Source organism: Gallus gallus, chromosome 6, assembly GCF_016699485.2.
Source record: "Gallus gallus isolate bGalGal1 chromosome 6, bGalGal1.mat.broiler.GRCg7b, whole genome shotgun sequence".
NCBI classification, from domain to species: domain Eukaryota; kingdom Metazoa; phylum Chordata; class Aves; order Galliformes; family Phasianidae; genus Gallus; species Gallus gallus.
The window spans coordinates 6,588,100-6,613,619 of NC_052537.1; the positions used below are offsets into that span (position 1 = coordinate 6,588,100).

The following is a 25,520-nucleotide window of genomic DNA, read 5'->3' on the forward strand; positions in this document are numbered from 1 at the left end:
GCTGCAGGCTGCTCCCTTCAGCTGCTGCAATTAGCGTTCGGTTCACCCCACGCGATCCAACCGCCTCGCCAACCTCCCGGCCTGTGCCGCCGCCCCAAGCCGAGCCCGCTCGTCAGTTCGCACCTGCGGCCGTTAGGCACGCGCAGCGCAGCGCAGCGCAGCTCAGCTCACAGGTGCCGTTCCCGCCGCCGCAGGGCAGCGCAGCTCTGCTGTAACCGCCGTGTGCGGGCGGCTGCAGTGCCGCGTCCCTCCGCCGCGAGGGGCGCGCGCTCCGCCCGCCGCCGAGCATCAGCCCCGCGCTGTGGGGAGGAGGAGGAGGAGAAGAAGAAGGAGGAGCAGGAGCGGCCCGGCCGCGGGCTCGGTGCCGCCTCGGAGGCCGGGGGTGGTGGCGACGGCGGAGCCATGGCCGGTCCCGCCCCGAGGCGCTGAGGCAAAGGTGAGTGCGCGGCGGGACGAGGTGGGCTGGGGTGTGAGGCGGCGACGCGGGGCTGAGGGGAGCGGGGGCTCCGATGGCGCCGTCCGGGGGAGACGCGGTGCAGACGGCGCTGGGTGGTCCCTGCGCCCAACTCTGCGCGTCTCTCCGCACCCAGCCGGCTTGAAGTCCTGAAATCCGATCCCAGACCTTTTTCAGGCGGGGTTTGGGCGTTAGGGCTCCGCGCTCATTGAGAAATCCTTGGGAAAGTCGGGCTGCGTTCAGCCCCTGCGCAGGAGCTCGGCGCTTCGTAACGCTCGGAGGTCGGCAGCGAAGACTGTGAGGTCAGGAGTTGTTATTTTCACAGTGGCTGGGGGCAGTTCGATGAGGAGGAGCCGGGGTGGGTGCCGGGCTTCGGTAGAACGCCGCGCGGGGCCGCCCCGTCGGGTTGCGGTGCCGCCACGTGCCTGCCCCGCGTCCGACCCGTCTCCGGGGCTGCGCTCCCTGAGGTGACGGCCGGCGAAGCACCGCGCGACTCTCCCGCGTCCCTCAGCAGGTGCGGGGACACCGGGACCCGTGGGGGCACCTCGGGGGAGCGGCCGGGCTCCCCTCCTCGCCCGCGGCTCGGTGCCGGGCGTGGGGGCAGAAGGCTTACAGGTGGCACGGCCCGGGCGGCCGGTGGGTTTGGCGTTCTTTCCCTCTCCCCTTTTTGCCGACTCACAAAGCGCGGAGCCGCCCCTCCCGCAGCAAAGTTTTCCTCGCGGCCCCGCGCAGCGCAGCGGGAGGAGCGCCGCTCCCCGACCGCAGCCGGCGCAAAGTTGGTGGCGGAGCGGAGCGGAGCCCCCCCCTGCCTGCGCCCGGGGAGCCTCCTCCGAGAGGGCGGACACCCGTCTGCCGTCCTCCTTCCCGGCAGAAGGCGGAGGAGAAACGGTGACCTCAGGTATCGCCGGTGCTGGTTTTGAAGGTAGGGTTAATAGGAACGGGCTGCTGGAGGAGATGCGATGCGCAGACTTCAATATCTGCGTACGGTAATCAGGGAAATAAATGAACCAGTTAGTATTCCGCTCCTGTGATACTTGGCGCGGGAGCGAGGCTGCCGTTACATCTCATTTCCGAGCTCGCTCGGAGGAGCGGAGTGACGCCGGGTGCCTCATCCGCCGCCTTTCCCTCAGCTCCCGGCCGCAGCGCTGCGGGGGAAACCCTCCCGGGGCGCGGGGAGAGCCGAGAGCGCTGCCGGAGCGGGGCTGCAGCAGCGGACGGAGCGGCGTCGGCAGGGTGAGCCGGTAGGTGACGCGGCCCCATCGGCTCTTCGCTCGCGGGGTCGGAGCTCGGCGTGAGAACTTGGGGAGGTGCGCGGCGATGGGCCCCAGGAGTCTGGGGTTCCCTCGAGGAGAAGACGGGCTCGGGTTGGCATCGTGTGGGGCGTCACCGTGCGAGGCAGGCGCCTGCTCTGCGAGCCCTGGCAGCGACAGCTGTGCGGGTGTCGGCTTGGGGTGAGCCGTATGTGCCTGGGGGGGGTGGATGGCCAGAAGTCAGCTCACATTGACTTGTTAGGACTCCACAGGGGGAAGGAAAAAAAGACACTACTGAAAATCCAGCACCTGTGTTTGCGAGGTTGCATCTGCCTCCCATCATCAAAAGTTAAGGTGGAAGCTTCTCCTTGTTTGGTTCCCCTATGTTTCGCAGAAGATGGGAGGAGGTTCATGATGTGTACAATTCTTGAATTGTTCCTGGGAGAGGCTGCAGGGTTAAGTGAGATGCGTTGCTGCTTTCTGGTTTGTTGTTTGTTTGTTTTTTCCCTTTTGACCAACAATTGTTTTGCTTTCTGATGGTTGGAAACTGGGGAGAAAAAAAAAAAAAGAGAGATTTAAAAATAAAATCAGACTGCATATTTGAAGCGTAAAAGGAAATGTTCTCAGGATCCCACGTAGCAAGTTGGAGATGAATGCAAACTGTTCCTGTTGTGTGCCTCATCCAGACTCGGCTCTCCCTGAAAGATGCTGTCTCTTGCTGCTTCTCAGCCGTGCTGCTCTGCATGGCCGGGCAGCACAGCATCAACGAGGCTTTTCCTTGTCCTCGTGGAAGCTGGGCGAACTCATTGGCGCTGCAGCAGGAGTGCAGGCCGGTCACATGCATCTCTCAGTGTATTTGGGACCGGGGTGTGCGTCCGTTGTGCCTTGAATTTTGCTGTGTTGTAGAGCCTTAAAAATGTACTGGCAGTGAACTTTGGAATCAGGGAGTGCTGCCTTTCCCCTCCTGCTGCTGCTGCTGTTGGTTTGGCAAGCCCCCTTATGCCACCCTCTGGAAGGTTCAGTGACTGTACTTGGCATGGAATTTTCAAGGGAGGGACTGCAGGCTGGTAAGCAAATGCTTAGACCACGCTTACTTTAATTATAATTCAAGATTTGATGGTGCAGCATTTCACATTTGGTTTCAGTAAGTACTTGGATTTTGAAATGACTGTGAGTACGTATCCCTGGGAAGGTGTGAGTTAATTCCTTTCCTTAAAGTAGGGGGTTACTAAAGCAGCTGCCTAAATGTCCTCCTAGATGAGTACTAATACAGTGTGTGTTTTGCAGATGAAGTATTTCAGATGTGGTTTATAGGCTGCCATCCACCAGCTAAGCATTGTACCAGTCATCTGAATGCGTGTGGGGGTTTCTTAAGTCCGCTCCAAACTCTGGTTTCCATGCCCCAGTGATAGCTTGCTGCAGCAAGTCTGTTCAGTTGCTGCCTTGTGTATCTGGGATGTCTGTGCATTTGTCACTGGCTGGGCTATGCTGGGGTTGTGGGCACCTTGGTGCTTGCAGAGCCACACCAGGGAGGTATGTGCTGCCCATAGGAGCAGATGCAGGAGTTGGCAAGGAAACCTGGAACTGGCTGGGTTTCTCAATGCGATTCAGTATGCAGTAGTTTGGTTGAATGCCTTGCTTGGCGTTGCCAGACGTGTGCACTGAGGAATTTAGGAACTAAGTGTGTACTTCAGCAGGGCACTTCAGAAGTCTTCAGGTCTCCATCAGTTCTGCTTCTTTCTCTCCTCTCATGCCTTAGCAGCTCGATACAGGTGGAGTTCTGCCTCCAAGCTCTGCTGTTTAGTGCTATGCGAGAACTTCAGGCATTGGGTGTACTTTGTTATTAGGACTCTGTTAGCAAGCGAGTGAAGGAAAGATAGTGATTTTGGCACTTCTGTCATACTGTGTTTTTTGGAAACAATCTGGATACCTTTGTGGCTTTAAATAAAAATACTCTTGAGCTGAAAAATAACAGGAATGATGGTTTTCCTTTTTGATTCCTTTTTATCTTGTTCTATGCTTAAAAGTTGGACCAAAAAATGGAAATGGTCACGGAAATTCTGGTCCTTGTACAGCTGTAGCAATAAGACCGGTGTTAAACCCACTCGTTTGGAACACCAAACGCTTTTATGCCATGAAGATACTTCTTTGGCTCTTCCTTGAAACTTAACGTAAATTTGGCAAAATGAGGCATTGCTTTTGTGCTTTTTAGTTACTTCCTGTCATTGCTGGAAGTTGAGCTGCTAGCCCATTAATGCATGCAGCTGGGTAACTCTTAGCAGTTGAAGCTTGAGCTGTGAACCTAGCCAACAGGCTGCCTGGTACTTAGGAAGAGATTTGCTTCTATCTCCTATGCGTAGTTTACAAATTCAGTATGTGAACCACAGAAAGCAGTAGCTGAAATGGAAAGGATTGTTGCTTAAAACTGGTAATCATAGCTTCCTCTTCTGATTAAAAATAATTAATCAACTGATGGGTGAAGGCATGCCTGCTCGGTTCTTTTTGCTGCTGCTAAACCATTCTGTTTTGTGCATTTGTTGGGCGGAAAGATTTTTGCTTAAGGAAACACTGAGTGCCTAAAAAAAGCTCTAAGAGTGCAACAGAGGATGCTTCTGGGACAGAATATGCTCCTGCAACTTGAGATGTTTGGTTGATTTATTATGAGACTTTACTACCGAGTTAGCATTTATTGTAATTGGATTTGATTTGTTTCAGCAGTTCAGGCAGTCAGTATAATCTATTGGTGGTGGGTTTATGTGTGTTCTAGCTGTTCGGATCACATGCTTTTCTTTGGCTGCATACCTGACTGATAGCTGCTGACAGAACTCTAAGTAGGAGCCAAAGGGATTTAAAATAGTCTTTTAAAAATGTTATATGTATTATTTTTAATATATGCTTATATATGAGGCCTTTATCAAAGGTGATATGACATCTGCATACACATGAAACACAGCTTTGGGTGGCAGGGAGAGAGAAAGGTGTTCTTCCTGGATTCGCAGAAGGAAAAGATAAGCCATTAAAAATGGCTAAAAAGGGTCACCTGCAGCTGTGGACTGTGTGCATTTGCCTTTGACCTGTGTGGGTTCCCCTGTCACTGCAGACTCAGCCGGCTGGATGCCACTGTCCCGGGTCCTCAGCTGACGTTAACCAGCTTTGCTGGAGGTGCCAGGATGTGGCGACCTCCTGCCGTGCTGAAGGGTGAGCAGAAAAAGGCAGTATTGGAAAACACTGATAGGGCTGTGGGGCTGTGCTGTTGGAGGCTGTGTGTGGTGGCTGTTCTCTGTTTTTCGTTCTTCCCTTGGAAATATCTCTGCTGAGTAGTGCTTCAGAGCAAGGCCTAGGCAGGCTGGTGGTGTATCTCAGGATGCTGCAGCCACAGAGAGCAGTGAGGAGCTCAGTGCCAGTCAGGCTCTTATCCCGTGTACAAAACTGTTACCTCAGCTGTGCTGGTTTGTAGTGGTAAAAACTGCCCTGAAGTAGTGCTGTTATGAGGAGTTTACAACAGTAGCCTCAAGACTGGCATCTTAGCCTAAAGATGAACAGAGAAGTCATGGATTTTTTTCCTAATTTTGCTTCGAACTTCAAACAAACAAATTTTGCTGTAGTGATGCTTGCCCGAGGAAGGGCTGCAGACTTCCTTTTGAGCCTATTTTGTCTAGCTTCAAGAGAATGGCCTGCAACACAAAAACACCTGGTCTTGGATCAAATGAGTTCCCTGAAATAGTGCAGTCTGAAGGGCAGAGAAACGGCAAATTTCAAAGTAAACTGCCACAAAGCCTGCAATTATTTTCTGTCACTAGTGAGCTGCTAGCTTGTTTTTCTTTTAGTTCATACGTTTCAGTCCTGTTATGTTTTTTGACCCAAACAAACCATTTGTAGTACTGGGAGAAGAAACCAAGTCATAGGACCGGTGGCTCTAAAAGCTGGCAGACAGATTTAGAAACGTGTTTGAGAAGGATGCAGGGCAAAGTATTCTTCATAGAAACAGCTTCAGGAGTGGTCTTAGTGGAAAGGTAGTGAATCCTTTCTGACGCAAAGGTAACGTTTAAGCAATAAAACACTGTTTATTGCTGAAATGATTTAATTAGTGTGGGAAACTTACAGCCCATTGCTTCTATTGCTGCTTTTATTTAGTATTCTGGTGGTTAGGCAGCCAGATTCATATCTGAACCTGTGGATAAAACTGCTTTTTTTTCCAGAAATAGATATTTGGACATATTTCTACTGAAAATGGCATTTTCTGTCTTAAGGTCGAAGTTGTAAGACTGAACTCAGAGATGGCACTGTTCTGGGAACTGGGAGAGTCCCATGAGGAGGGCTGTGAGCATGTCCATTCTACAGACTTGTTCCTGCAAAGCCAGGGTTTTGGTTGTCTCGTATCACATGGTGGTTTTTCTATTTGAAATAGAATAAAGAAGTTCCTTTTGGGTTTCCATTCAAATTATGGTTCAGTGCACAACCGCAGGAGTGGTTTCAGCAATTTATTCTTCTGGATGAGGTATGGAACTACGGTCTTCATCACTCTGTCATTAGATTTCATGCAGTGCTTTTTATGGGAACAAAAACATTAATCCCAGCATGCCAGGGTAATTTGAATAGTTAATTACAGCGTTTTCTGTTTACCTAGAGTTTCCCCTTCACTGTATTTTAAGAAACAGTGCTTCTGTCTCAGGATTCGCTGTCTTCCATCTGGCACCTGGCTGCATTTGTGAGAAGGAAGATGTTCCTGTGTGAAGCTTTGGTGTTGTGTGTGCTTTGACACGAGAAGCTCTTGGCTCCCTGCCGCAGCTCTGCACTATGCTGTGTTTCACGGATTGTAAGAAAGCTGTGGGATGGGTGAGCAGAAGTCAAATGCAGTGCATCCAGATCTATGTTGTCTTAAGGTAATATTAAAGAAATACTTTTGATTGCTGGGTGTAATAACAGGCAAGTCTACTTTTAGTCTTCTTTACACTGTGAAGACTTAGCTTATGTAGTACTTATGCGTTCCTGTAATTGCAGAATGTTGACTTTGTGCCATCTATTGAGGTAACCATTGCGTATTCTTTCCTTGCACCTTCAAGCTTGTGTTGCTTGGTTTTATTTTTGTTGGTTGTTTGGTTTGTTTTTTGAGGCAGGAACTCTTCGAAGGGAACCTAAGTTCTGTATAGGAGGCAGTGCGAGGCAGCCACAATGGAACATAAACACGTCATGGGATTTAGCGTAGGTCAGTTGGAGCCTGGTTGTGTGACGAGTGGAAATGTTGTCCTTAATTACATGCAAGTGTATATGCCTACAGGTGGGATCCAGCAAGTAGTCAAGGGGCCTGTTTTTGTATTATGTGAAAGTAGTGTTCAAACAAATTGAGTAAATAAAGTTGAAAGAAGCTAACTTGCTTTTAGTGCTTTAAGTTTCTGGTGCTAAGAGTATCTTAGGCTACTGGAGCTGTGCAGTCCCACGCTCTGCTCAACTTGTAGGTGTCTGCCCATGGAAGACTGTGCAGAGTGTGTTGCCTTTGGGGAAGCACCAACTGGCTTCCGAATCCATTTACCTTATTTGACATTAAGAGGATATTTAAATCTCCCGAGAGCAGTCTGATGTACCAGTTACATAGATGTCTGCCAGCAAAAATTTGTTCGTAATATCAGTTCTGATTGGCAAGGAACTTTCTGATACTTGTTCATTTCATTTTATGCAGTTCATTTTTATTTTTTTCCCCTTAGGTCTGCAAATTGTAGGGCAGCAAATAATGTTTTTCAGCAGATTTCTTTTACTGCCCTTTAAAACTTGGATTTACTTATTTTATTTTGCCTAACATGGCTTGAGAGCAATGCATTTTATAAGATAAAAAGTCTAGTTAGTAAAAAAAAAAAAATGGTTCTTTAACATTTGATATGAAACGAAAATATTTACTTAAGTATTTATCACTGGGTAAGATCTGGATAAACACACTAGGTGAATTTCGGATGGTTGTTTCAGGGTGGCTTTTTTTGGTTCTGTTTTGAACCGCAGGCTCTTTAATAAGATGGGATTTATGGCTGGTGAACCATGGGACAGAACTTGATTTCATAAAAACCTTTCTGTTTTTTGAAGAACTCTGGAGAATAAGATGCTGTTAGCTGCTGTAGAAAATGTGGTTGCTTCTGCATTTGGAGCAGAGGCAGAGGCAGGGTGTGCATCCTCCAGAAATACTGCAGCAGCCTCTGTCACAATATGGTATGTTCTGTTTGGCAGCCACCTTGTAGCAAAGCAGAGAGGGGGAGGTGAAAGGCTGGTGGTGGGAGGTGTTTACCTTTCCATGTCAGTTTCTCTCAATTTGTGTCGGACTGATCTCAGTAAGGGAAGTGTAACAGTATAGCACCCACAGGAAAGTCAGAGAAGCTGACCTACTGTTGCGGTGGCCTTTTTTCATCTGGCAAGGGAGTCTACTGTATGCTGGTGGAACAGAAACTGTTGAACAGATGAACTGGAGTTTGTGATATCTGTAAAGAACTGACGCTTCCTCAGCTGGCAGGCAACCTGCTTTCCTTTTTTTCTTTTTTTCGTGTTTTGTTTTATTTCTTTTTGACAGTATCTTTAAAAAAGCACTGAAACAATGGAAGGTGGTGTATAGGTTTACCTCATGAAAGGACAGAGGATTAAGTATCTTAACAGACTTCCCTTCTGAGGGGACAATGGTCTCCCATTGAGTTCTTGATAATGTTTCGATTTTATTATCTTAAATATTATTATTAAATAATATAAAATACAATAATGATATAATTATTCACAATCCATATAATAATAATATAAATACAATGCAATAATAATATAAAAATTATTTTATTTTAAGGCATATTATGAAAAAGAAAAAAATCTTTTACCTAGTAAGGGAGTATCAAACTAAAGGGAGCCATCCATCAGTGATATGGATGTTATGTCCTCTCTCCCTCCCACCAATTATCGAGGTGGTGACAGGTTTGACTCAACTGTCACTGTCATTGACTTCAAAAGGATGTCATGGAGGTCGTGAAATTTCAATTTTTCTTTCCCGGAGATGTTGTTGTACATCTTCTGCATAAGAAATGAGCAAATCATTTTGTTAACATAACCGATAACTAAAGCATCAAGGCCAGTGCAAAAGTAAGCCAATAATTAAGTGGGCATAGTAAGGCAAGCTGGGGCTAATAATTCCTGTTTTGGGTAGGAAGCAATCAGTTTGCAGCAATCACTGGACTTCTTGAGATTAATTCTGAACTGTTTTGAGGCTGATATGTGTTGAGCTGCGTTTACTTCCATATGTGCTGTCTGGTGGTAGTTTGGTGGGGGTGTGTAAAGCTGATGGAAGAGAGATCATGAGACTGGGTATGTTCTAACTTTGTGTTTGCCAGTATTAATAATACCGTCTAATTTTTCTATATTCAGTGTTTCAGAGGGAATCAAGCAGTTAGTTTGTAACTAAAAGCAATACCTTTATTTCATCTCTACTTTTCTCTTGCCTCTATTTAAAAATAAGTCTCTAACCCGTGCCTGTAACGTCATCGACTTCCGAGTCAGTTAACAAGATGCTGAGTCAGGAGGTGTCCAAGGTCCTGAAAGCAGTAGAACTGAAGTTGCTGAGACGGAAGCTGGGCAGTCTTGGAAAAAACTGATCTTCCCCAGTGCAAAGCTTCTGTTTCACCTGATGAATTGGTATGTTCAGGTAGATGAATTGGTACATATGCTTCTAGTTTTTCTATGGCATTTATTTGTCACGTAGAAGAGATGAAAACTTCATTGAGTTTACTAAGGATAGTTATAGGTACAGCATGTAAGGAACTGAGTGTAAAAACTGTCCATTTAGATCTATCTTGTTGACAAATATTTGTTTGCAATTGTTTTTAATGCTGTATGTCATCTTCTAGCAAAATCAATTACAGCTAGGCATTGCATAGAAAAGTATGGATAATGAAATCAATCACTAGGGGTTATATTACAAGGAAACAGGCTAAGATGATTGTTAGTGCGATGGTTTACTTACAGCAATACTGTTTGGTTTTTTTTTTTACAGTCAGTCTCCTAATCAAATTTTAACATGCAGTTTGACATTTACATGACATTCACATCTGTAGAAACACTGTTTCCTTTTCCCCATAGCTCAGTTTTGCTTGAAACTGTGTTACTCTCAAAGCTTTAGACTCAGAGATAGTAGAAAGGCGTTGGTAAGAAGTGTTGATGATAACACCTTGGTCATGATCTCTAGGCTGACTACAACTGTTTTATGCCTTTAGAATGATGGCTCCAATTTGATGTCATAAAAATTTTTCTAATTGCTAAGTCCTGACAGATTGCCTTTTTTTTTTTTTTTTTTTTACCCCTTTATTGTTTTTCATGTAAGTAATAGCATGCTGCTTGTTGCTGGCATAGATTTTGGTAACACACCTTTAGCAGCAGCATGTGGTTTCCTAGCAGTAGGTTTATGAACTTGATATTACACTGACTGGCTTCTGTGTTCTTTTTTTTTTTTCCCCTACTCCTTTTTTTTTTTTTTTTTTCCACTGAGCAGAATATGTGTCCTTGGGTATTCTAATGCAGCAAGGCCACTGGAACAAAGCAACCTATGTTCTAAATCTAGGTTGTCTGCTGAAGCCGGTTTTCTGTATTTGGTTAGTCTCTATTTTTGATGAGGCTATAGGGCTTAGTGACTTGGGCAGGGGCATTTACTGTGCCCCTTTGGGGCAAGCAGTGGGACTGGCTGAAGGATGAATTCTTGGTGGGGTACAGTGTGGGTAAGGCTGAGGGGGTGGATGGTGGGAGCCAGAGGAGCACCAGGCCTGCTTGTGTTGAGAACCTTGAAACATGGGGAAAGAATGAGATGTGCAGCATCTTGTTTGTAGCGCTATGGAAGTACCAATAGGGACTTGACCAGTAAATCCTATTTTAAGTATGTATGCACTTGTGCACACTTAGGTTGTCTCTAGTTTAAGCTAAAAGCAGTGAAAAGTTTTCTCTGTTGTGTTCTAAACATTCTGGTCAAATCAGAATTGATAGATGTGTATGTGTTCAATGTATGTAGGTCTCTCCACAAGTAATACCTCCTATTTCTTTCAGTGGAAACCATAATAGATATAAAGAACACGATAACACTGTTTGATAGAGCAAATTCTCAGCTTCAAAACACCATTTTTCATCAGTCACCACTGTTAGCTGTGCATTTTTGCCAGAGATGAGCAAGAGCTGCATGCCACACTTGGAGATATCTGCACCAGTGGAGGTGACCCACTGTCACTGTTGCCACTGCTAGAATGCATCGCCTGCTACCTCACTGCACTCTCGTTCACTGTTTCCTCTTCATAAACATTCAGCAAGCATTGATGAATGTCGTTCGTTGCCATTTTTTTTCTGTATGGAGGAATTCAATTCTACACCTTCACTTTGTTTGCATTGCCACGTCAGGTGCTATTATGTCAGACTGCCTCTTTGCTGCAATGTATTGCACAGCTGCAAAATGGAATAGGATATTGGTGGGGAAGTTCAACTTCGACTGCCTTGCCGTGAACTCCCATCTCTGATGTTATGGACCATTATAATACAATAAGAGGCATTACTTTCAGAGGAACCCTCATATGTTCAAGGGTTTCTTATTTTCCGGTGAAACAGTGGCATCCCCACACATCTGCTTAACTTAAATAAATAAATCCCACGCCTGTCATAAAGCAACGAGTCTAGAGAGCTGTTGGCACTGAATTGTTGTGCTGTGGCTAGCGTGGAACCATTTGGTTCGTTCAGCTAACCTGTGTTACTCCACTGTTCTTACTGCAGTTCTACTTTCTGTGGAGCAGGTTTTCATAATATATTTGTATTTCATCATTTTAACATCTGTGCTTGCTGTTCTCCTTGGCTGTTATGCAGAGTAAATAGTACAAAAGGCAATGCTGTGAACACAAAGGATTTTGTAGCCCCATTTTACAGTTTAGAGAGTGCTTATCGATAGAAGATAGTATGTTTTAAATGTAGGAAAGGGATCCCTGCACATGGGACTGCTTACAGTAGTGTTAAATCATGTATTACTATAGTAATGTGGAACTGGGGTGGGGGGAGCGTACAAAAAAGACCTTGATTTGCTGCTACATCAGATAGCTATTGTAGTAACCTGCTGGAAGGAAGTTTTAAACAGCAGTGCAGTGCTAGTGCTTTTTATGTTGATGTGCGCTGTTAGAAATGGTCGTGTTTGTAATGAACTGTGACAAAAACATGAACTGAAATGGAGGTATTTTGGAATTACAGGAAGTATCCCAGTCTGTCTGTCCTTCATACTATTTCAGCCAGAGCATGTACTTGACTTTTATTTTGTGTTTTTGGTGACTGGAAGTTACCTTTTCAGATATGAAGATTAGCTCATACCTTTTTAGATGTTTCTCCCCCATTTCAACCTTACTGCAGCCAGTAGCAGCAGATTGTTCCAGGGGTGCCATATTGTTCAGATAGGGGAAAAAAAAACAAAAACAAAACAACAACAACAAAAAAGAAACAAACTTTTTTTTCACTGTTTGGGGGGGGGGGGGGAGGGGGGACAGGAGGACATGACGTAGTTAAAATGTGCAGTGGTGTCAAATGAGAGCTGGAAAAGCACACTAATTATGGACTCTGAAATCATAAATAATAAGGCAACCAAAATCTGGAGAACTGTTTTTGAAAGTTGTTAGAAATGTGACAAACATTTCTCAACTGTGAGGCGGAACGTTGTCTATTAGAGTTTGTTCATTAGAATGAAATCTGTTCTGTGATACCTGTGCACTCTGACTCCTTTTGAGATGGGTAGAATTTCTGAAGAGGTTGGAAGAAAATCTCTTGGGAACAACAGATCTCCTTTTTCCAGATCTATCAGTTGTTAGTAAGTGAGCCGTAGTCTTATTCTCCCTGTTCTCTGCTCTTTCTACTTGAAATCTTTATACTGTATCAAATTCTTAAGTGTGCTACTGTGTCAGGCTTTCATTGCTCTTGAAAATAATGCAAGTTTTAGTTCCCCCTTTTATTAGTTTTGAAGTACCTGAAGCTGAATTTGTTCTTGGCCTTTTTTAAACTGAAATGCCTGCTATGTTTGCAGCAAGATTATGAGAAAGTAGATGGGAAATGCTGGACAGAGACTGCCCTTTAAAATACGAAACAAACCCTTGGCTGGATATTTGCAAGAGATCACTTATTATTAGGCAGCCTTCTGTTCTAGACTCATGTAAATGCATTGCTGATAGCTGTGCTACCTTCACCTGTACTGTACTCCTTATTAAGCTCTGCCTTCCTCTCTCTCTTGAGTGAGAGGTCATTTAGAAAATTGTTTCATCCGAGTGCTCAAACAAACAAGTGCATTTGCTTTTAAAATTCTCGTAGGTCATTGAATGTTTGCCTGCTACTGCAGCTGCCAGGCTGAAAATTCCCTTTCACGAAACAGAGCACGTCATGTTTAATGTTCCCTCTTCCCCTTTTAGCGTAAGGCTGACTGCTCAGATAATTGTGCCTTTGTCACTTAAAATCTGCGCTTATTTCTCACTTATAATCTGTGCTTGTCTAAGGCCCATATACTCATTTGTTCTTGGGCCAGCATTGTTCTTTAAGTACTTTCCTGCCCTGCCCCATGTCCCCTGCTTCCACAAATGTTTGTAGGTAGCAGTTTTCTTGCTTTTTGCCAGTGGTTTTGTGGAGCAAGCATGCTGCTCTCCTTTAAGAACTGCTTCATCCTTAACATCTTAAAAGGTACAAACTCATGTGACTGCTTTTTTTTTTTTCTCTTGCAAGTACATGTTAAATTGGTGATGAACCTTTTCTTTGGTTTTTTAAGTGTTGAGGGCAGTATGCTATGTTGGCACTTCCTAAGATGGAAAACAAAGAACCTTTTATTTTAACTCTCGGAGTGGACAAAGCATGGCTTGTGGGAATGCAGTGAGAGGAGAGTGGGATACGGGGAAATGCTACGAAGCACTGATAGCCTCTCTTCCCTCCCTTCTCAATCTACCTACGAAGGGGAGGGGCTCTATGCAAAAAACTGAGTAATGGTCTTGCCCTCAGCCAACCCAGTCTTTCTCCTAGTATAAAAGAGAGCCAGAGCTAGTTATTTTGTAAGTATTTCTAGTTCAGATTCAGAGTAGTGTAAATGTTCTTGTGCAGAACAGAGCTATTGGTGTGTCCCATCTGTCCTGTCCAATGCCAGCTACCTTGTTACGTACCTTGTTGCTGTACCCCATCAATAAAAGCTGCAGCAATTGCTGATGAAGATACAGATCCATCTGTGCTGGGCTTGTGACTGTACCTGAATCAGCCTTTTTGAGGATGGATTTGTCTTGTCTTCCCTCCTTCTTCTCTAAAAGCCCTTTTAGCCCCTCCTAGCTTTGGTTGAGTACCAAGTTGTATGCTGCCAAGTAATGAAGCCTTCTGCAACCTGGAAGATGAAAAGACAGATATTGCTTAAAAGCTCTTGAAGACTAAACTTAGGTGTGGCTTACTTTCTTGTGTGAACAGCTGTGTACATGACTGCTACACTCCCTGAGACATTTCAGCTCCCTTTCAGCTGGGTTTTTCTGGGGATAAGCAGGGAAACTGTATCTCTCCAGCTTTGTCCCTTTCCAGTCCTATTTTCATCTTTCCTCAAATCAGTTTTTAGTTCCTGTTTTCTCTGGAATAGTTTCCCCTGCATTTGTACCGAGTACATCCCCTTGGTTCTGATACATGGGACATGCATCTGCCTCGTTTGTCTCTACCTTAGATGAAAACTTTACGAAGTATTTATTGAATGAGTCTCATGTGAGTAGGCTCTGAGGAGTGAACTCATTTGGTTTACCCACCCTTCTTTGATCTTCGTATCTTCTAGCTCAGTCTGCCTTTCCAGAGCTATGTACATACTTGATATGTGGAATGGCAGGTTTATTTACTCAAATATGTGTTTTAACCACCTTAATTAAAAACTTTTTTTTTCCTATTCTGTAACTAATGATATCATGCTTCTCTTGAAACATTTCCATCTACTGCAGCAGTACAATATGCAGTTGACTTGGTGGGGCTTTCTAAAGTGAGCAGGGCCAGACAGGCTATCTCAGTTTCAAGTATGCTGCACTTTGAGTTTCTCCTTTCACTGTGTGGTACTAAATGCCATCTGTGTGCCTGGCTACTTGATTTGTTTGAACTGTGCATCCTTCTCGAGGGATCTTTCCTACAGTTTTTGGTGGGCTCTTTGTTTCTATTACCTGAGTTTTCTCCATCCTTTTGAGCATGTAGTTCTATTTCCTCCCTGCTGCAATAAATAGCAGTAGGCATTGTGGCTATACATTGTACTACTTTGCCTAATATCTAGCTTTATCTTGACTGTTTGCTGCTTCCATTTCATGTATATGTTGTCTCAGTAAAGATTGCTTTCAGTTATTTCCACCGTCCTCTTTTCAAGTTTCTGGTATGTTCTGAAGGTAGTGGAAGGTTCTGTATCTGGTGCTTCTGGTGAGAGCTGTTCTTAACTGAACTTCTGACACTGGTCTTCATTTGCTCCAGTGGTGAGAGAATGAATTGGGGTAGTGGATAGTGTGAGGGTGCACTGAACCACAGATCATAAACAAGTGACTGCAGCACTTTTGTTGGTTCTGTTCATGGCACTGGAGTAGGGATTTTGCATCTCAAATGTATGTGTATAATGCCGTTGTGTTGTTTCACTTGTAACTTTGCAACAAGCAAAAGACACGTGGGCTCTCTTTGCCTCCGTTTGAGAGCTTTTTCCTCTAGCATAAGGTCTTGCTGTATAGAACTATGACATGTTTCACATTGTACAAGGAGGGAGGGAAGAAAACTGGAGGCAAACGCCCAAAAGTGATGCACCACAGAAGTGTGGGTGTATCTTGGTATGTGTTCATCCACCTAGGTTATTATAACGCTACTGTAACGAATTGTAATTTTGTTTTAGAAAATGTCATCAAATAAAAGAAGAGGTAATTGAAATTTAAAAAGCGGTGTACATTGAAAATGGATTTGGATTCATCCATTGTACTTGGGGCCATATATGGAGAACAGTGCTATTTACCCAACAATTACGGTGATAATCTGAATTTCAAAAGCTCTTCCTTGACAGCCATAGCCAGATGTATGTTTTCCTCAGGCTTATTACTGCTGCAGGATGGCAATTACAGCCTGGCAAATAGGACAGACTGAGCAACACGAGACGTGCTGAACCTTCCTGTTTAAATTATATTATGAGTTAACAGCAGGGTTACCTCAGCAGTTCACTGCTCTTCTTCACTTATTGCTTCTAAGAGCTGAGCATTTCTACCGTTTTTTAATTTTCTATGTATCTTTAAAACCCTCAAAAATCAACAGTCTGAAGAACCATTAACAACTCAGCTCTGGGCTAATGAGCACAACTTTTGTGCTGGAGATACTGATTTGCTCAGCTGCAGTTGTATTTCTCCCTTTCTCCCTTTAGATTCTTTGTGTTCATCCCTTAGCTGTCTTCTCACCAGAAACTGAAGTGAGGATGAGAGAAATGAGTGTACTTGTGTTGAACAGTGGTGGTGAGGTTGTTGCTGCTCTTCTCGCTGCTCTCTCTTATATGCAGTAACCTTAGTTTTTGTTTTTGAAATATGCACTGCTGCTCAGGCGTTGTTACAGACATGTCTTCACCTCTGTGTTCTTCGAATGCTGGAAATCCTCTTCTTTTCACAGAGATGTTTTTTTCCATCTTATGTCATGCACAAAGGATATGAAGAAAAGCTAGAGCATTTGAATTGCATCTCCTTTTTGTTTTTCTAAGCACCTTGAAGATGCTTCTTCCCATAAAGCCCACCTTTTTATTGCGGTAGCTTTCTAGGCTGTTATGCTTCCGAGATGAGAGAGCAGTTCAGAGTTTGTCCTATTTGTATAGCATGAAGCAATTATTTTTATTTCTTGATAAAGCAGTTTTATGCAGGGACTCCATCAAGATTCCTTTGTGTTAAAACAATGGTGCATTTGTTTTGACCTTCGTTTTATCAGATGCTTTTGTGTGGTATTAGGGAAAAAAAGGATATAAATTAACAATAGCTGTGAATAATACTGTCTAAATTGAAGGTAAAATGGGAGATGATAAACCATCAGTGAATGCCCTGAAATATGGTGCTTATACCCTTTTTTTTTTTTTTTTGATATATTGCATTTTCTGAGCTCAGACAAATGTTTATTCCTTGAAAGCAATTTTGGATTCATTTATCCTTGCAGAATGTAACTTTACCCTGCAAAGTCTCTGGTGGCTAAAATATTGTTTTTAGAGAAATGAATATATATATATATATATATATATATATATATATATATGAAATAACCTTAAGCTCGTTCCCTGCTGCTTAAATCTTCTGCTGTGCTGCGAGTTTTATGAGTTGGAGCCAGGAAGGTTTTAGGGTGCTAATGCTGAAGCAGGACCTTAGTACGGATTTCCTGGTTAACCTAATGACTGAGTTGATGAAACTCTCTGCAGGAAAAGAGTATGAAACTAGGGAGGCAATTTCTTTGGTGTTAGTCGTGTTTCCTATGGATTTTCCTATTTGAAGACAATGCTTAAATACAGACTCAGTATTTGGTTGTGTTTTATTTCAATTAAACTAATTCTGATGTTTGCATTTCTTGTTTTCCGAGTTGCACTCCCTTTGCTTATAGACAAAATGTGTGGGTGCTGGCAGATTGTAGTGTTTTGTAAACTTGTGAGGAAGTAGGTAGGCTGCACGTCGTATCTCAGAATCTTAATTTTTTGTTGGACTTATATTCAAGGAAAAGAGGATGAGACGTAACTGCATTACCGAAAATCACTTAAAACAGAATGCTAATTACTTTTTGAGCCACTGTTTTGCTATTGGTGAGTAACATCCCTACATTTGTCTGTATTTTGGTATTTTTCCTCTCAGAACAGCTAGAAACAGTTGTGTTTCCTCAGAAACAGCTTGGTAGATGGAGAACGCTTCCTGTTGCCACACACAATTAAGATGAGAAGAAGAATGATGCTTTTAACCAGAAATGTTAGAAGGGACTAAAGATCAGGGAAAGACAATAAAGCAACAAAAAAATCAAGTAGTTTGAGAAAGTCGAATATCTTGTTAAATCTGTGCAGAAATCAATGGGCACTTTTGAGAATGGTGGTATTGAATATCTATTTTGAGAAATACTTCTGTCCCTGGGAATTTGGCGTAAATAACTACAGTAGAGATGCAGATTAATTTTGAAGTGACTTTCCTAGGCACGGACACAGAGAAGTTAGGAATATGAGTCGCTGGAATTTCCCTGCAGCATGCTGATACCTTGCAAAGGATGGGCAACTCCCCAGATGGTTTCTCACCTAGATGTTTCCTGGAGAAGCCTGCATCATCCATCACGCTTCTCAGTCTAAGCACAGATAACAGCAGCTGCTGTTGGAAGCAGTCTGTGCCTGCCCGGTGCTCCACGGGTATTTACCTTGCAAATACTGCATCAGGTAACGACAGGCTTTTCAGGGACTTGCTTCAAGCCTTAAAGTCAGCTGATAGGATCCTCAGTGTTACCTTGCCATAGTAGTGGTAGTGTTCTGTTACAGAAGAGTAAATTACAGTTTCTTCAATTTTTATTAGTAGAAACAGCCTTCTTGTGATAGATGTGTACTGTATGAGAAATGTTCAGTTGGAAGCATTAGAAGATGTGATTGTGAGATGATACCCAGCCCTCTTCTCCTCCTTTTACTTGGCGGCTTCTTGTAATGAAACTGCTGTCTGACCAGTGCTGCTGTAAGGAAAAAACAGAAGAAAACCTTAGGAAGTGACTCCGGTTTCCCACTGTCATAGTTAGTCCTAGCTGCATGTTTTTAGTCCTTGATAATCTTAAAGCTGCAGTTAATTTCTGAGGGAAGGATAGGCTTGTAACGAAGTCCTTTAGGCTGGAGGAGGGCAGCTGTATAATTTCAAGCATCTCTTGGTGGGCAGAAATGAGACTTGCGGTGGGATCTGGACTGGAAAATAAGTCTGTGTGAATGGAACAGATTGCACAAGTCTACTGCAGTAGGAGTTGGAGCACGTGCCAAACTGCATGCTATGGACTAACATATCATTACTCTGTAGTGAACAGATTATTGTAGGACTCATAGAAAAGTGTATGTTTCTTGGCACATTTTAGTTTATGATACAAATCTGCTGATGACTGGAAGTATTAATTTCCTGTAGAAAGAAGCTGCTTGTGTTGCACCAAGTGTGTCACAGTTGAGTGGGAAGTTAGAGGACTGTATATCATAAATAACAATGATACTGGGACATGCATTGTTGACACACTAATTAAAAGAACAAGTTAGCTTTTCCTGTTTTACCTTGAAGTGAGTTGAAAGGATTTTTTTGTTCCTGAAAAGCTAACAGCTTTGTTGTCAAACACAATGAAAAGCTGATGAGTGTTAGAAGAGAGCGGGATGCTGTAGGTTTCAGTAAGCGGAGTTTGAGCCGTGTGAGGGGGAATCAGCTCTACTGCAGGGCAGAAGTTTCAGACTCTTGGGTGTTTAAGATTGTTTCTCTTCTCTGTTGCTAACTGTGGTGGTAACTGCTTGTATTGCATATATTTTGGGGAGTGGAAGACATAACTGTTACATTAGCTTTGCCTTATTTGTTGTTTTCTTTCACTAGGGCGGAAAGGAAAAAGACTATTTGTGATGAGCAGAAACATATTTTCATAGCCTTCCAGCATTCCTTTGCAGACCGAAGTATTGTAAAACACCAGAAGGCTATTTTCTTTGGTATAAGATTCTCTTTCTCCTTCGAAATTTTGGGAAGGCTGGTAGCACTAATTAGCATGAAGGCCATATGCTTCTAGTCTGAACGTACTATCCAGAGAATTGAACTGGTTGATCCCGAGTTGGAGAGGGAAACAGTCCAGGAACTAACAGGGGTGTTGAATTTCAGTTTGCAAATCATCTTGACCTGACCCCTCGTTTGTGATGCATTTTTATTTTTCACCCAGATGCTCTGTATTGAGCATGAGAGTTTGGATTCAAACTGCGGTGTGTTGATCAGTATACCAGCCAGTCATATGCAGGCCGAGAGCAGCACCAGCCATTTAATCTGCTTCCATCCCTCCTCTCTTGGTGGTGACAGTATGATACTTGTTTCTCAGTTTTATGAGGCCTCCTGAGTGTATACGTTTATAAGCAGCTGGAGCATTGCAAGCATTTTTCCACCTATGGAGACAGCCATTTCAATTTGTACTTCTTGTTCTCCCTTTCGAAGAGTATTGCAGCTGCCCTTTGTTGTGATTTTCAGATAACATTGCTGCACAGCAATACAGCCAACAAGCAGAAAGAGCAAAGATATGTTTGAGCAGTCCCTTGTGCTCCCCAAGGCAGAATCATTGGTTTTGAGGTCAGGATAAATCAGCATGTGTATTCGCTTCTCCCAGTATATAGTGTTTCCAGTAGTGCTGTTGGTTTGATACTTCTGAAAACTGAGAGTAATAACATTATTTTTGTACTTTGGGGTATACAGTATGTAAAGCATTAATTTTATCCAGAAATGCTGAGTGGCAGTGGCAGTAAACACGAGGCAGTGGAAAATCAGTATAGTTTCTGATATTTGTCATTTGTTTACCAGTATTTAGAGGGAATGGCTGCCCAAAGCATTTGTTATTCATGTGCTCAGTCACTCTTTATTCATATGCCCAGGGCATCATTGTTGCCACTTGCGGTGGTTTCACCCTTTGTGCAGACCAGCAGGTCTTGGACAGTGCTTCCACTCATGATAACTTCATTTTTTGTAGGGGGGAGAAAGCTTTATGTGCAGTAATTCATAGAATGCTTTGAGTTGGAAGGGACCTTTGTAGGTCATGCAGTCCAACTCCCCTACAATGAACAGGGACATCTGCAACTAGATCAAGGTGCTGCTCAGAGCCCTGTCCAGACTGACCTTGAATGTCTCGAGGGCAGGGGCATCCACCACTTCTCTGGGCAACCTGTGCCAGTGCTTCACTTCCTTTAACTGTTAAAAAAAAACAAACAAAAAACATTGTTCCTTATATCCAGTTTAAATCTCCTCTATTCTAGTTTAAAACCATTTCCCCTAGTTCTATCACAGCAGACCCTGCTGAAGAGTGTGTTCCCTTCCTTCTTATAGCTCCCTTTTCAATACTGAAAGGCTGTTGTCAGGTCTCCTCAGAGCCTTCTCCAGGCTGCACTGCCTCAGCTTTCTCAGTCTGTCCTCATAGGGGACATGTCATATTCTAGTCATGTCTTGAAATGCCATGCTGTTGTTTCATTTTGTGCCTTAATTTAAATTATTCTGTTGAAAACCTCTGAGAACAATAGTAAGATCTGGCTGTAGATGAAGCTACTGTGTAGCTTTAACTTTTTTCCTCCAGCATTTCTTGTTAGTATAGGGTAGCTCTGTTAAAATAGATGAACCTGTTGGTAGGTAGTCCTGATACCAGATAGACAAGATAGTAATAATTAACTTTAAAGGTCTTTTATTGTGAATTGAAGGTATATTGCAGCACATCTGCACAACCTTATCTATATTTGGTTGACTTAGACAGTTCTATGTATGATGCCTTGCTACTGCAGTCCAAAGAGCAGCGTTTTCTGCAGTGTTTCACATCATTTTTGCTTGCGAGACCACTTACTTCATAAGTTATCCCTTCTGTGTGTAAGTGTTGAGGTGTACTTAATGCAAGTGATTCATGGTTTATTCAGAAGTGCTCTGGAAACGATGAACGAGTTGTGTCCCAGAGGAGGACACCTTTATCCTGAGTAGAGGGAATGATGTTTAAATCACTGTTGGAAGTGCAAAGCGTAGCCCCAACTTGCGTATGACCAGCACCTCCCTTGTTCAGGTACATGACAAGGGAACCCAAAGGTGCTGGCTGGTCTCTCACCAGCATGTTCGTGTTGAGTGGGAAGGGTTTGTCCAAACTTCTTGTGGTTGTTTATCCTATTTTAATGTCTTCTTGGTTAATTACACAAACTCCTACTTTGTAAGCTGTGGGCTCTGTGCTGTTGTGCCCCTTTCTGAAAGGGTAAGCGTTTTCTTCTCCATTTGGCTTATGATGTTATTGCCTAGTGACTAATTTGACTAAAGAAGCATGAAAAGGTTGCAAAATCTTCATAGCATCATGGTGAGTGTTTAAGAAGTTGGCTAGCTCATTGTGTGCTAATCTGCACGAGGTTGTAATATTACATCTGCTGTGTGTACCAACATCTTGAATGCAGCTATGGTTACCCATCGCTGGCTTACATTTATAGCAGTCAGTTGGTGAAATATGTTCCAAGACAGTATTAGTCGAGAGTCTCTCCAGGGGAAACACAGTATTTAGAAACAAAACTACAAAAAACTAACCTCCGTCTCTGCACCCCACTCTCAAAACCCAACAAAAGCAGAGAACAAAACACCCGTTTGCACTCTTGAGTTGTTTGTTGAGTTGCAAGTCATGTATGAGTCATCAGAGGCAACAACATAAACTCTGCCAAGGTGTAGGGGTCTGGGGACGTGCCCTAAGTCTGTACAGCATTTTGATTGCTCTCTCCTACCACTTCATATGCTTTTTCCTTTCAGGAGGAGTATTTGTTCTGTTCTTACTATGTTTTGTCTATCTTTGTTTAATCACTTCAACGCTCCTATCGCCTCCTGCAGAGAATGAGGGGATGTATTTATATACATGCTACTATTCTATAGCTGCAGAATATACTACCTTACAGCCTGAAAATTTTAATTTCTTGGAGTTTTTAAATTCTCCAGTAAATCTGACTGTTGCTGAAGCAAGGTGACTTTCAGTTAGGAAAATATAAAATAGGCTTTTCACAACCACAGTGATTTTTATGTTGTTTTTGTTGCTGTTCCATCCCCAAACAGTAACAACTGCATCTGGACTGGAACCCATTTGCTTTCAGTAGTCAACAGTTGTGAAACAAATATAATTCCAGAGCAAGTAACTTAGAATGTCACGTGTTGATTTTCTATGGTTTTGTTAAAGATTTTTCCATCCAAATTGTATTTACGTGTATGCTAATATTCAAGAGGCAAAAATTAACATTTGACAGTTTCTTGTATGTTTATGTTCTGGTATTCCTGTAGCTGGCCAGGAATTATTAGTAAGAACTGCAGTTTAAAACTTTATCCATGCATTTCTTGTTGATTTTGGAACTATGTATTTTCCTCCAGTGTCTTTATGAATAAAACTTTCTTTCCAAAAAGCTGTTAGGGAGAGTCTCAGTTATATTTTTGGAGATTTGGGCTTTGTATGTAGTTTCTTGAAGAAGAGTCCTTCCTGCGCTGTGAGGAGCAGTGATACTTCTTACAAGGCCCACTGATGTTTTGAAGCTGTTATAACTTCTTCAGTGGTACTCAGGTACGGGTAAATGCTGTACACAGAGAAAGAAAGCCATGCTGTGTGTTTGTGTCTATACTGAGGAGAGCTTAGAGTTTGCTCATTTGAACGTATTCTGAGGAATGATCCTTCTCCATCTGTGTTCTCTCGATGAGAAATTGAAAGCTGCAGCTGTATCTTTGTGACATAGCTGCTAATTTTAAATTATAGTTTAATAGACATGGAAATTAACAGTATAAAGGTCTTAAGTCTGTTCATTTCACTGCTTTTTGATGCTTTATATAGTAATTGCAAGCTTTACTTGAAATAACTGACCAACTTGACATGAAGGAAATTGATTCAGAACTTCAATCTTGCTGCTGCTACGCACTGTTAACTTTGTCTAATGCAGGAGTCCCAGGGCAATTTCATCTCTAGGAGAGCAGCCACAGACCTGCTGAGATGGAGAAAGCTCTGTGCAGGAGATCATAGATGCAATCGATGCAGAAATGGTCATGTAAATAGCCCCTCCCTACCATGTGATGGCTATGTGCTCATTTTCAATGTGAATACCCCTTTGCTGATAGGGATTCCTGCTCTTTATGTGCTTGAATTTTGGGTGCTGGAGATCACAAAGTAATTTGCTGGCAAGCACATACATTTTCTCTCATTGTGTGTCTGGTCAGATTGTTGGGTGGATGTGAGCCAGTGATCACGCTCTGTTTCTGTACCACTGGTTAAGATCTCAAAGGTAAACTGGTGAGGTAGGACCTCAGCCTCGTGGGGCTGGGACCCTGATTGTACGTCCTCTGAAATGCTACATGTATTAGTTTAGAATTGCTTGAGTTCGAAGGGACCCTTTAAAGCTATCTGGTCCAACTCCCCTGCAGTGCACGGGGACATCTGCAGCTACATCTGGGTGCTCAGAGCCCTGTCCAGTCTGACCTTGGTTATCTCCTGTGATGGGGCATCCACAGCCTCTCTGGGCAACCTATGCCAGTGCTTCACTATTCTTACTGTAAAACAAACAAAAAGAACCCGAATCTTTTCCCCTTCTATCTACTGTAAATCTCCCCTTTTTCAGTTAGAAACCAGTTCTCCTTCTCCTATCTGAACAGACCCTGCTCAAGAGCAAGAGTCTGTCTCCTTCTTTCTTATAGTTCCCATTTAGGTACTGAAAGGCACTCTCAAGTCTCCCTGGCACCTTCTCTCCTCTGGGCTGAACAGCCCCAGCTCTCTCTGCCTGCCCTTGTGGGGAGGTATCTCATCCCTTGGATCATTTTTGTGGCCCTCCTCTGGATGTGCTTCAACAGGCCCGTGTCTCTCCTGTGCTGAGGGTTCCACATCTGCACAAGACCAGAGAGGTGGAAAGCAAGGGTTGAAAAGAATGATGTAAGGAGAGCGAGTTTGCCCCTACCAGTGCTTAAGGAAATGTCTGAAACAGAGGGAACTTGTCCAGTAGGCAGGGAGACTCAAAGTGACAGTGAAACTGAACTGCTAGTGCCTGAGGAAGGGACTGAGACAGAGGACTAACTTCAAAATTAAATAAGGTGATACAAATACATACAGTTTGGGATGAGGCATTGTCCCAGAGTGGGATGTATGTAACAATTTCTTCAGTAGAAAAAAACTTGTGGCAGGTATAAAATGCAAATAGTAAAGGTTGAACAAACAGAGTACTGTTGAAATGGAGTATGGTGACGTGGACACTCAGATATCTTTAAGGAACAAGGCGGGGAATTTAAAATGCTATCACTGCTGTAGGGAGTAGCTACAGGGAACCCATAGGAGAAACAGTTCTTGGCCTGCCCTGAGCAGTGCAGAGGATATGATTGGTGATGCTGCTTGCAAGAGCCCATCTGGTAGCGCCTGGAATGTGCTGCAGGAGTCCAAGCAGAGATTTCTGCAGCTGGGTTTCACATACAAAAGCAGACTAAGAGGAATATGAGACAGCTGAGAAAAAGAAAGTCACAAATGTGACGTCTCTTCCTCAGTGGTTCAGGGATATTGGGTGAGCTTACAGATCAACAGGTCTCTGTCAGTGCTAGGCGAGTTGGTTGAACCTTTAGTTAAGGCTTGAATTGGCTGATGTGCAGAAGGAGAGTAAAATACAGAAGAATTCACGTGGATTTTGTAGCTGGAAGTTGATCCTATTGCAATTACTGAGGTCTTTGAGGGGATCAGGTAGGGATGTGAAAGTACCAAGGGGAATAAGAACAAAGATTCAGCACTGATACAAGGTGATTAAAAGGTAAGAAATTAAATTTAGCGTTAATGAATCAATTCCACACTGCCAAGTAGTCCCTGGCAGACTTGTTCCTCATTGCTTTGAAAGAAAGAAATACAGATATGTTGGTGATTGTTTTTCAGGTAGGGAAGATGACCTCTAATGGTGATGATCTACAGAGGGTCCTGAGAGTATCAGGTGGCTGCATAATAAGAAAGCAGATGAAATTCAGTATAGATAAACGTTGAGTATTGTGTGCAGGAAAGCTAACTATCACAGGAAGTCTGGGCTCTGAACTGTCTGTTATCACTCAGGAGTGAGGTCTTTGTGTTAAGCAAGGGAACTTTACGAACAT

The 25,520-nt window shown here is 43.4% G+C and overlaps 1 protein-coding gene across 5 annotated transcripts in view; it reads left to right on the top strand.

Moving 5' to 3' along the window:
- PCDH15 (protocadherin related 15) overlaps positions 1–25,520 on the top strand; it is a 990,968-nt gene that overhangs the window by 284,888 nt on the left and 680,560 nt on the right. For 4 of the 5 annotated variants that reach the window (XM_046942814.1, XM_046942813.1, XM_040702340.2 and 1 more), the window contains exon 1: positions 330–436. The exons of the other annotated variant lie outside the window; for it this stretch is intronic. The gene's annotated coding sequence lies outside the window, so the exon portion shown is untranslated. Of the gene's footprint in view, positions 1–329; positions 437–25,520 lie in introns of those variants that run through there. 5 annotated transcript variants of the gene reach the window in all.